The sequence below is a fragment of the Protopterus annectens genome, chromosome 17.part0, assembly GCF_019279795.1.
Source record: "Protopterus annectens isolate FY-2018-M chromosome 17.part0, PAN1.0, whole genome shotgun sequence".
Taxonomy (NCBI): Eukaryota; Metazoa; Chordata; order Ceratodontiformes; family Protopteridae; genus Protopterus; species Protopterus annectens.
The window spans coordinates 626,764,068-626,777,346 of NC_056751.1; positions in this window are offsets into that span (position 1 = coordinate 626,764,068).

The window sequence follows — 13,279 nt, forward strand, 5'->3', positions numbered from 1 at the left end:
GTACATTTACACTATAAGGTCTGTCACAGTCACAGATGTATAGTACATTTACACTATAAGGTCTGTCACAGTCACAGATGTATAGTACATTTACACTATAAGGTTTGTCACACTCACAGATGTATAGTACATTTACACTACAAGGTGTCTCACAGTCACAGATGTATAGTACATTTACACGATAAGGTGTGTCACACTCACAGATGTATAGTGCATTTACACTATAAGGTCTGTCACAGTCACAGATGTATAGTACATTTACACTATAAGGTGTGTCACACTCACAGATGTATAGTACATTTACACTATAACGTGTGTCACACTCACAGATGTATAGTACATTTACACTACAAAGTCTGTCACAGTCACAGATGTATAGTACATTTACACTATAAGGTGTTTCACAGCCACAGATGTATAGTACAGTTACACTATAAGGTGTGTCACAGTCATAGATGTATAGTACATTTACACTACAAGGTCTGTCACAGTCACAAATGTATAGTACAGTTACACTATAAGGTGTGTCACAGTCATAGATGTATAGTACATTTACACTATAAGGTCTGTCACAGTCACAGATGTATAGTACATTTACACTATAAGGTGTGTCACACTCACAGATGTATAGTACATTTACACTATAAGGTGTGTCACACTCACAGATGTATAGTACATTTACACTATAAGGTGTGTCACACTCACAGATGTATAGTACATTTACACTATAAGGTGTGTCACACTCACAGATGTATAGTACATTTACACTATAAGGTGTGTCACACTCACAGATGTATAGTACATTTACACTATAAGGTGTGTCACAGCCACAGATGTATAGTACAGTTACACTATAAGGTGTGTCACAGATGTATAGTACATTTACACTATAAGGTGTGTCACACTCACAGATGTATAGTACATTTACACTATAAGGTCTGTCACAGTCATAGATGTATACTACATTTACACTATAAGGTCTGTCACAGTCATAGATGTATAGTACATTTACACTATAAGGTCTGTCACAGTCACAGATGTATAGTACATTTACACTATAAGGTTTGTCACACTCACAGATGTATAGTACATTTACACTATAAGGTCTGTCACAGTCACAGATGTATAGTGCATTTACACTATAACGTTTGTCACACTCACAGATGTATAGTACATTTACACTATAAGGTCTGTCACACTCACAGATGTATAGTACATTTACACTATAAGGTCTGTCACACTCACAGATGTATAGTACATTTACACTATAAGGTCTGTCACAGTCACAGATGTATAGTACATTTACACTATAAGGTCTGTCACAGTCACAGATGTATAGTACATTTACACTATAAGGTCTGTCACAGTCACAGATGTATAGTACATTTACACTATAAGGTGTGTCACAGCCACAGATGTATAGTACATTTACATTATAAGGTCTGTCACACTCACAGATGTATAGCACATTTACACTATAAGGTTTGTCACACTCACAGATGTATAGTACATTTACACTATCAGGTCTGTCACAGCCACAGATGTATAGTACATTTACACTATAAGGTGTGTCACACTCACAGATGTATACTACATTTACACTATAAGGTCTGTCACAGTCACAGATGTATAGTACATTTACACTATAAGGTGTGTCACACTCACAGATGTATACTACATTTACACTATAAGGACTGTCACACTCACAGATGTATAGTACATTTACACTATAAGGTCTGTCACACTCACAGATGTATAGTACATTTACACTATAAGGTATGTCACACTCACAGATGTATAGTACATTTACACTATAAGGTGTGTCACAGCCACAGATGTATAGTACAGTTACACTATAAGGTCTGTCACAATCACAGATGTATAGTACAGTTACACTATAAGGTGTGTCACAGTCACAGATGTATAGTACATTTACACTATAAGGTCTGTCACAGTCACAGATGTATAGTACATTTACACTATAAGGTGTGTCACAGTCATAGATGTATAGTACATTTACACTATAAGGTCTGTCACAGTCACAGATATATAGTACATTTACAGTATAAGGTCTGTCACAGTCACAGATGTATAGTACATTTACACTATAAGGTATGTCACAGTCACAGATGTATAGTACATTTACACTATAAGGTCTGTCACAGTCACAGATGTATAGTACATTTACACTATAAGGTCTGTCACAGTCACAGATGTATAGTACATTTACACTATAAGGTCTGTCACAGTCACAGATGTATAGTACATTTACACTATAAGGTCTGTCACAGTCACAGATGTATAGTACATTTACACTATAAGGTCTGTCACACTCACAGATGTATAGTACATTTACACTATAAGGTCTGTCACAGTCACAGATGTATAGTACATTTACACTATAAGGTCTGTCACAGTCACAGATGTATAGTACATTTACACTATAAGGTTTGTCACACTCACAGATGTATAGTACATTTACACTATAAGGTTTGTCACACTCACAGATGTATAGTACATTTACACTATAAGGTCTGTCACAGTCACAGATGTATAGTACATTTACACTATAAGGTCTGTCACACTCACAGATGTATAGTACATTTACACTATAAGGTCTGTCACAGTCACAGATGTATAGTACATTTACACTATAAGGTCTGTCACAGTCATAGATGTATAGTACATTTACACTATAAGGTCTGTCACACTCACAGATGTATAGTACATTTACACTATAAGGTTTGTCACACTCACAGATGTATAGTACATTTACACTATAAGGTCTGTCACAGTCACAGATGTATAGTACATTTACACTATAAGGTCTGTCACAGTCATAGATGTATACTACATTTACACTATAAGGTCTGTCACAGTCATAGATGTATAGTACATTTACACTATAAGGTGTGTCACACTCACAGATGTATAGTACATTTACACTATAAGGTGTGTCACAGTCACAGATGTATAGTACATTTACACTATAAGGTGTGTCACACTCACAGATGTATAGTACATTTACACTATAAGGTCTGTCACAGTCACAGATGTATAGTACATTTACACTATAAGGTGTGTCACACTCACAGATGTATAGTACATTTACACTATAAGGTGTGTCACACTCACAGATGTATAGTACATTTACACTACAAAGTCTGTCACAGTCACAGATGTATAGTACATTTACACTATAAGGTGTTTCACAGCCACAGATGTATAGTACAGTTACACTATAAGGTGTGTCACAGTCATAGATGTATAGTACATTTACACTACAAGGTCTGTCACAGTCACAGATGTATAGTACAGTTACACTATAAGGTGTGTCACAGTCATAGATGTATAGTACATTTACACTATAAGGTCTGTCACAGTCACAGATGTATAGTACATTTACACTATAAGGTTTGTCACACTCACAGATGTATAGTACATTTACACTATAAGGTGTGTCACACTCACAGATGTATAGTACATTTACACTATAAGGTGTGTCACACTCACAGATGTATAGTACATTTACACTATAAGGTCTGTCACACTCACAGATGTATAGTACATTTACACTATAAGGTCTGTCACACTCACAGATGTATAGTACATTTACACTATAAGGTGTGTCACAGTCACAGATGTATAGTACATTTACACTATAAGGTGTGTCACACTCACAGATGTATAGTACATTTACACTATAAGGTCTGTCACACTCACAGATGTATAGTACATTTACACTATAAGGTCTGTCACAGTCATAGATGTATACTACATTTACACTATAAGGTGTGTCACAGTCATAGATGTATGGTACATTTACACTATAAGGTGTGTCACAGTCACAGATGTATAGTACATTTACACTATAAGGTGTGTCACACTCACAGATGTATAGTGCATTTACACTATAAGGTCTGTCACAGTCACAGATGTATAGTGCATTTACACTATAAGGTGTGTCACACTCACAGATGTATAGTACATTTACACTATAAGGTGTGTCACACTCACAGATGTATAGTACATTTACACTACAAAGTCTGTCACAGTCACAGATTTATAGTACATTTACACTATAAGGTGTGTCACAGCAACAGATGTATAGTACAGTTACACTATAAGGTGTGTCACAGTCATAGATGTATAGTACATTTACACTACAAGGTCTGTCACAGTCACAGATGTATAGTACAGTTACACTATAAGGTGTGTCACAGTCACAGATGTATAGTACATTTACACTATAAGGTGTGTCACACTCACAGATGTATAGTACATTTACACTATAAGGTGTGTCACACTCACAGATGTATAGTACATTTACACTACAAAGTCTGTCACAGTCACAGATGTATAGTACATTTACACTATAAGGTGTTTCACAGCCACAGATGTATAGTACAGTTACACTATAAGGTGTGTCACAGTCATAGATGTATAGTACATTTACACTACAAGGTCTGTCACAGTCACAAATGTATAGTACAGTTACACTATAAGGTGTGTCACAGTCATAGATGTATAGTACAGTTACACTATAAGGTCTGTCACAGTCACAGATGTATAGTACATTTACACTATAAGGTGTGTCACACTCACAGATGTATAGTACATTTACACTATAAGGTGTGTCACACTCACAGATGTATAGTACAGTTACACTATAAGGTGTGTCACACTCACAGATGTATAGTACAGTTACACTATAAGGTGTGTCACACTCACAGATGTATAGTACATTTACACTATAAGGTGTGTCACACTCACAGATGTATAGTACATTTACACTATAAGGTGTGTCACAGTCACAGATGTATAGTACAGTTACACTATAAGGTGTGTCACAGCCACAGATGTATAGTACATGTACACTATAAGGTGTGTCACACTCACAGATGTATAGTACAGTTACACTATAAGGTGTGTCACAGTCATAGATGTATAGTACATTTACACTATAAGGTGTGTCACAGTCATAGATGTATAGTACATTTACACTATAAGGTGTGTCACAGTCACAGATGTATAGTACATTTACACTATAAGGTGTGTCACACTCACAGATGTATAGTGCATTTACACTATAAGGTCTGTCACAGTCACAGATGTATAGTGCATTTACACTATAAGGTGTGTCACACTCACAGATGTATAGTACATTTACACTATAAGGTGTGTCACACTCACAGATGTATAGTACATTTACACTACAAAGTCTGTCACAGTCACAGATTTATAGTACATTTACACTATAAGGTGTGTCACAGCAACAGATGTATAGTACAGTTACACTATAAGGTGTGTCACAGTCATAGACGTATAGTACATTTACACTACAAGGTCTGTCACAGTCACAGATGTATAGTACAGTTACACTATAAGGTGTGTCGCAGTCATAGATGTATAGTACAGTTACACTATAAGGTCTGTCACAGTCACAGATGTATAGTACATTTACACTATAAGGTGTGTCACACTCACAGATGTATAGTACATTTACACTATAAGGTGTGTCACACTCACAGATGTATAGTACATTTACACTACAAAGTCTGTCACAGTCACAGATGTATAGTACATTTACACTATAAGGTGTGTCACAGCCACAGATGTATAGTACAGTTACACTATAAGGTGTGTCACAGTCATAGATGTATAGTACAGTTACACTACAAGGTCTGTCACAGTCACAGATGTATAGTACAGTTACACTATAAGGTGTGTCACAGTCATAGATGTATAGTACATTTACACTATAAGGTCTGTCACACTCACAGATGTATAGTACAGTTACACTATAAGGTGTGTCACAGTCATAGATGTATAGTACATTTACACTATAAGGTGTGTCACACTCACAGATGTATAGTACATTTACACTATAAAGTGTGTCACACTCACAGATGTATAGTACAGTTACACTATAAGGTGTGTCACACACAGATGTATAGTACATTTACACTATAAGGTCTGTCACAGTCACAGATGTATAGTACATTTACACTATAAGGTCTGTCACAGTCATAGATGTATAGTACATTTACACTATAAGGTCTGTCACAGTCATAGATGTATAGTACATTTACACTATAAGGTGTGTCACAGTCATAGATGTATAGTACATTTACACTACAAGGTCTGTCACAGTCACAGATGTATAGTACAGTTACACTATAAGGTGTGTCACAGTCATAGATGTATAGTACAGTTACACTATAAGGTCTGTCACAGTCACAGATGTATAGTACATTTACACTATAAGGTGTGTCACACTCACAGATGTATAGTACATTTACACTATAAGGTGTGTCACACTCACAGATGTATAGTACATTTACACTACAAAGTCTGTCACAGTCACAGATGTATAGTACATTTACACTATAAGGTGTGTCACAGCCACAGATGTATAGTACAGTTAAACTATAAGGTGTGTCACAGTCATAGATGTATAGTACATTTACACTACAAGGTCTGTCACAGTCACAGATGTATAGTACGGTTACACTATAAGGTGTGTCACAGTCATAGATGTATAGTACATTTACACTATAAGGTCTGTCACACTCACAGATGTATAGTACAGTTACACTATAAGGTGTGTCACAGTCATAGATGTATAGTACATTTACACTATAAGGTGTGTCACACTCACAGATGTATAGTACATTTACACTATAAGGTCTGTCACACTCACAGATGTATAGTACATTTACACTATAAGGTTTGTCACACTCACAGATGTATAGTACATTTACACTATAAGGTCTGTCACAGTCACAGATGTATAGTACATTTACACTATAAGGTCTGTCACAGTCATAGATGTATACTACATTTACACTATAAGGTCTGTCACAGTCATAGATGTATAGTACATTTACACTATAAGGTCTGTCACAGTCACAGATGTATAGTACATTTACACTATAAGGTTTGTCACACTCACAGATGTATAGTACATTTACACTATAAGGTTTTTCACAGTTGCAGATGTATAGTACATTTACACTACAAGGTCTGTCACACTCATAGATGTATAGTACATTTACACTATAAGGTTTTTCACAGTTGCAGATGTATAGTACATTTACACTACAAGGTCTGTCACACTCATAGATGTATAGTGCATTTACACTATAAGGTTTGGTATACACAGATATATAGTACATTTACAGTATAAGGTCTGTCACAGTCACAGATGTATAGTACATTTACACTATAAGGTCTGTCACAGTCACAGATGTATAGTACATTTACACTATAACGTTTGTCACACTCACAGATGTATAGTACATTTACACTATAAGGTCTGTCACAGTCACAGATGTATAGTACATTTACACTATAAGGTTTTTCACAGTCACGGATGTTCAGTACATTCACACTATAATAACCACCCTACACTACCCCAACAGTATGCATTTCAGCTGCATAATCAACTAGTTTTATGAATCACTTAGTTGTTTTGAGCTGTTCTTCTGTCCTATGAAAGAAGTGATAGGCTCCTGCTACACAAAATATAGCAATTATAGCAATCGATGTCTGCATTATTCGTGCAAAAGCCGACTCCTCTTTTTAAGGTCAATTTTTAATATAAATTTCTTGACTTATACATGAATGTATACGGCACTTCTCATGTCTGATTCAACTATTTCCTGCAGCTAGTTCATATACAGTTTCAGCAATATGTTATGCAGATGTCAGCTGGTGTAAAATATCCACCAAACCATTCTTGTATCTGTCCATTAACAGTAGAGCAGACTGCAATGACAACCTGACATATTCCTGCAAGACATGTTGTTTCATCTGCAATTACTGCTAAAAATCTAGCATTACTGATTTATTTTTTTATCTCTTCTCTACATACCATCAGCATTTAGACCAGTATTCCACTCTAAATATTTGTTGAAGTTTATTTAAATAAACAGTTGGTGGTGGATAGAATAAATACTTGGATTATTTTGATTTTTGGCAATGTTATCCTAATGATATTTTGATATTATGAAAAGACTATATACCTAAGTGGAGGGAAACTTTGAACTCGTTTAAAGGTCATTATTGTAATTTTAGTTTTGAAGCCATTGCAAGTGAGAAAAGATTGCCATATTTTGATATTATTAGTGTGAATGAAAATGGTGCAGATAATATGAATATTTGCACCAAAATTACTGATAACACTATTTAATAAATACCACCTGCCATCTATATTGCCTCACACAAAATATTCATAAGTACTCATTCATGACGGTAAATCTAATCTGGTCAATAGAAAACCGAGCAGCAGAACGTATGAAAATGATACCCATAGTTATTAAAAGATGTTATCATGGTGCATAGAGTATCTGATAGAGATAGGAACATACTGCTAGATAGAACACGTGAAAAGTATAGAAGACAAAGCAGGAACGGTGGAGTTTGTCACCACTTACACATGCAGGATCAGTCTTATCAAACAAGAATTTGCATGTTTTGAATAATACTATGCATTGAAAGAAGCCATAGGTGAAATGTTACAGTTACATTCAGGAACAAAAAATCTATTGTTAGCAGAACTGTCCAAATCATAATATTGGGAGAGCAGCAAGGATATTCTGTATGGGGCAACTAAACAATCCAAAAGCATAGGAGGCAGCCTGGAATATTAAAGGTAGGGCTAATGGGAAAAGATTTCAGGATATTATATTCTGTAAGCTGTTAAACAGAGCATGTGGTGTGTGTGTGTGTGTGTGTGTGTGTGTGTGTGTGTGTGTGTGTGTGTGCACATGTGTGTGTGCGTGTGTGTGTGTGTGTGTGTGTGTGTGTGTGTGTGTGTGTGTGTGTGTGTGTGTGTGTGTGTGTGTGTGTGTGTGTGTGTGTGTGTGTGTGCGCGTGTGTGTGCCTCTGTGTGTGTGTGTGTGTCTGTTTGTTTACATGCCATTTTTGTAAAAGAAAACTGACAGACTTTTTGAAACCAGAATACTTTAACATTTGAGGGTTATTACTGTTTCAGTGTTATAATAAAGCTGAATACTTCTCTTCAGGTCTTAGGCCATGGTATTTGCATAATATTCTGCATCTGCTTTTACAGACGGTGCCTTTGTTCTGTCTGCTGTGAATTCAGAGGCAGTATTTTCTCTGAGTAAGATGTCCTTGTATCATTAGTAGATGAGTTAGTCTTCTCTCTTCAGTCAGTTTGCTGTGGAAACATAGGAGATTGTCCACCATAGAAATTAACACATCTGGGTCAGTTTTCTTTAAGCTTTGATACTTTGTTTTTAAAAAAACAGTGTACTCTTGAAATAGAATAACCATGGTAGTTTGTGTTCACTTCACAAGCTGCACAGTATACATTTTAGCCAAAATATTTATTCTATTTTAAATATAATAACCATGAATGTAGCTGCCATCTGGGATGATCCTACTACCATTATGCATACAGACAACAGAAAACTTGTTTTTGTACTTCATAGGCTCATCTTTACATTGACGTCTGTTGCCAGATCGTAAGAAAATGAGCTACTGATTGTTTCTGGATGGCCACCCCACTCTTTATACCCACACTATGTTCAGGCATGCTTCATTATGGTACTCCATCCATTTTCCCTTCTACCTCTGCCTCGTTTCTTTTATAACATTAAATCTCTACCCACCACCTCTTACAACTTATGTAAAACTTGCTACATGGCTTCCCTTACATAATTTTCTTTCCTCTCGAGGCCATAAAACCATTCCTGTAGCACCGTGCTTCCTCCTCCTCCTTAACCCAAACCACACATGATAAAAGTAACATTCTGCTATCCCCCACATACATTTACAGACAGGGCTGGCTTTAGGCTGATTGAGCCAATAGGGCCCTCTGGTGAAGGGGGGTCTGCACTGGTCACTGCAGTCTGTACTCATTCATAGTTAGTCATCATGATGTCCCACTAGCCTGCCTCCAGCTCCTGTGGGATGCTTCTTTGGCAGGCAGCAATGTAGTACTTAGTAGTTTAAGGCATTTCAGGATGGAGTCTGTAACACAAATCACAATTTAAAAAAAGACAGAGGGAGTGTTTTTATTTATTTATTTATTTATTTATTTTGAACATATTATAAGGTATTTTTTTTCTTCTTCTTCTTCTGGCAGACAAAACCTGATACTCTCAGTTTCAATATTTATCTGTGTACTATGAGGGAACTACAGCCACAAATAAAAAAAAAAAGATTCTATATGATAATCAATTAAGTAAGGTTTGAATTTACTACCAAAGGCAGTATAAAACAGATTCACTTGTATCAATTGGGCAGTACATTCTGATTTTCATTTCTTCTATTTCCTAATGCCTCTGTGTAAAATATACCCTACTCAGCATATGTGTCCTACATTTTTTTATTTGGTGTATCTCTCACACTGATACACTTAACTAACAGCTTCTGTAGCCTTGGAGATGCTTATATAAAGACTTCAGGCTTGCAGTTTGCTTCCACATGAGTTTTAGTTTTTTACTAAAGACAAATTATTGGTCTAGAGCAGTGGTTGCAAGCTCATCATTTTGTTTCTGAACTGAGGGATCCATCAGAAATCCGTGTAATTTTAGTAATGTATATAATGAGGGAATAACTTGATAGAAATAAAAATCACTTGTTTTTTCCTGTAAAAAGGTAATTCCTATAAACTTGTTCACCTAGTATGAACAACTCTGACAACTAATTAATTTGTTTCTGGATGCTGGGATTTAACAACTTCTACACAAAAGATGGGCATGCAATATCTTTAAATAATATTCTATATCCCGGCTGACGGTAGCTCCTCGTTTATCAGCTTTGTTTATGATTATGTCCGTATCTTTCTGTAATACTTCTCATGCATTCTAACACTTGTTATTATTTTCTTATCTTCACTTTGTTTGTGGTAGAGTGTAGTTCTCAACACTGATATCCCATAATTTTTGAGCGAGTCGGGGTTGAAGCTAGACTGTTACATTTGCAGCAAGTAGTTTTCAGGAGTTTACAAAGAAGAATCTGTTTCTTTTTTTTTTCTTTTGGTCATCAGCTTGGGGAAAGGACTCCACCACCACCACTTTTTTTTTTTTTGGTCTTCAACTCAAATATGGCTTAAAATTATTTGCTTCCTCCTGTACCAAATACAGTACAACCTTCCAGGTCCTTTCAAATAAAATATGCAGATTTATCACTAACTCACTCAGAAACAAACATCACTGTCTTTTAGTTACCAGTTTGAGCAGGAACAAACCTTCTCCTTGGCTCCATACTTTTCAAACTACTTCAACAAGACACCCCCTACCCCTCACTATGAAATTCATGTTAGCCTCCTCTACATAGAGCCTCAGAAGCCAAACCACAGGTGACACCAGTCTATAAACCTCCCACTACCAGGTTATACAGCATCAACTCCAGCTTCTCTATCCTTGCAAAATAATTGTGACAGACTTTGCCCCTAGACCTCACTGACAATACCAACTATCCTAACTTCAGAGGTCACCTTAAAGAAATTATAAAAAAAAACAACACAACTGCAACTGCTATAATGAGGGCATGTTATTTAGTCATCTCACCTTCCCACAGTCATCTATACCCTCCTCATTGTCATCTTCTCACAACTTTAAATTTGTACTGTACATCTACCTCTCACTCGTCAAAATGCTATAACCTCCAACCTTTCTGTATGAATAGTGATCTTAGTTATAATGCTCAGCAAATGTTTCATTCTTGCACAATACAACTTTGTAAGCATTCCTTTGTACATAGAAATAGTTTTATTTTTTGATGTTACTGTCTTATAAATAACCCAGGTTGAGCCTGCAAATTGTCAAACTCTGAAAAGTGTTCTACAACCTGTAAACAAAATCTAAATAAAAATAAAAAAACACGCACGCACACACACACATGCACACACACACACACACACACACACTTGACAACCTCCTTTATTATCCGTTTCCTAACTATAATCTTTACCAATTCACTCATACTGTTTCTGTATAAGATGGCAGCTAGTGCATCCCTCACTCATTCTTCTTTCTTTGACCTCCTTATTGTAACTGATAACATTAGACATCTAGTGATTTACCTCTTCCTTTTGTTCTAATTTTTGGCATTCAAGTGCTAGCTGTCACTAAGTACTTATTCACATACTTATCCTTTATATTCTACCCTTCATGCACTGGGTGGCATTTGTTTTACTTCTCCATCTACTGTATTCTACCATTCATCCACTAGATGTCAGCGAGTGCCTACTTGAGTTACGGTATTACCCTACCATCCTCTCCATCTCTTTGATGTCATTTTAATTAAAAAAACATACCACAAAAGCTTTATTTCCCTTGGTCTAAACTCAAATTGGCATTGATAGCATCTTGTTCATACCTCTCAAGTGTACCTCATTACAAGGAACGTACCTCATTTGGAGTCTTAAAAAGTTCATGTTCCTCAAAGTTCCACACTGAAACGGTATGTCACACATTCAGTGTTAGGAAGTTTTTAACTGATATCCATGTTAAATAGAAATTAATCATATTAAATCATTAAAAGATCTTTTTTATAAGTAAAACCAACATATTTTAACTATCCTATGGCCTTACTAGTTGAAGTTGTTAGTAAGCAGTTAGTATGTGTTCCACATTTTGTCCATTTGTTCCTCATTATGAAGGCTAGTGTTCCTCATTTTGGAGATGAAAGGATGGGAGCTATGCTCTTGTTACTCCCCCCAATTAAGTTTTTATCATTCTTTTCTTACCATTCCAGCCATTAAATTACAATTATCATTTTCATAATGACCATAATATCATTCCAAAGACATGCATCTGGAGCGTTTCTCCCCGGGCCTCCGCTGAAAACAGGCTCTGTGGAACCTAGTCGGACATTCCCGGTCAACAAATGTTAAATAAAAAAAATAAAAAAATAAATTTTCAATATATCTTCTCAGTATTGACCTACTCACAACATGGATTATATTAAACCAACACTGATGGTCCTCACTGCGGCCTTTATTCTAATACACTGATTTTATCAAACAGATACCCGCTCAGCTTTCAACACACCATACAGCACACCTTCCCAAATTACCCATCCCAGCCATCACTATTAAACTAACTAGTTTCTTACATCAATGCACAGGAAAATAAACATACGTAACACAATGTTAATTCTCTATTCAACCAACTCTGCTATAAAACAGAATAAAAGCGCACTAGACACTGTTTAGAAATTATTAACAATTACCTTTCTGTCCTAAAAATAATCTGTTCTGGGGACATTCACATTAAAAATGTCCAGAACAACACATGCATAT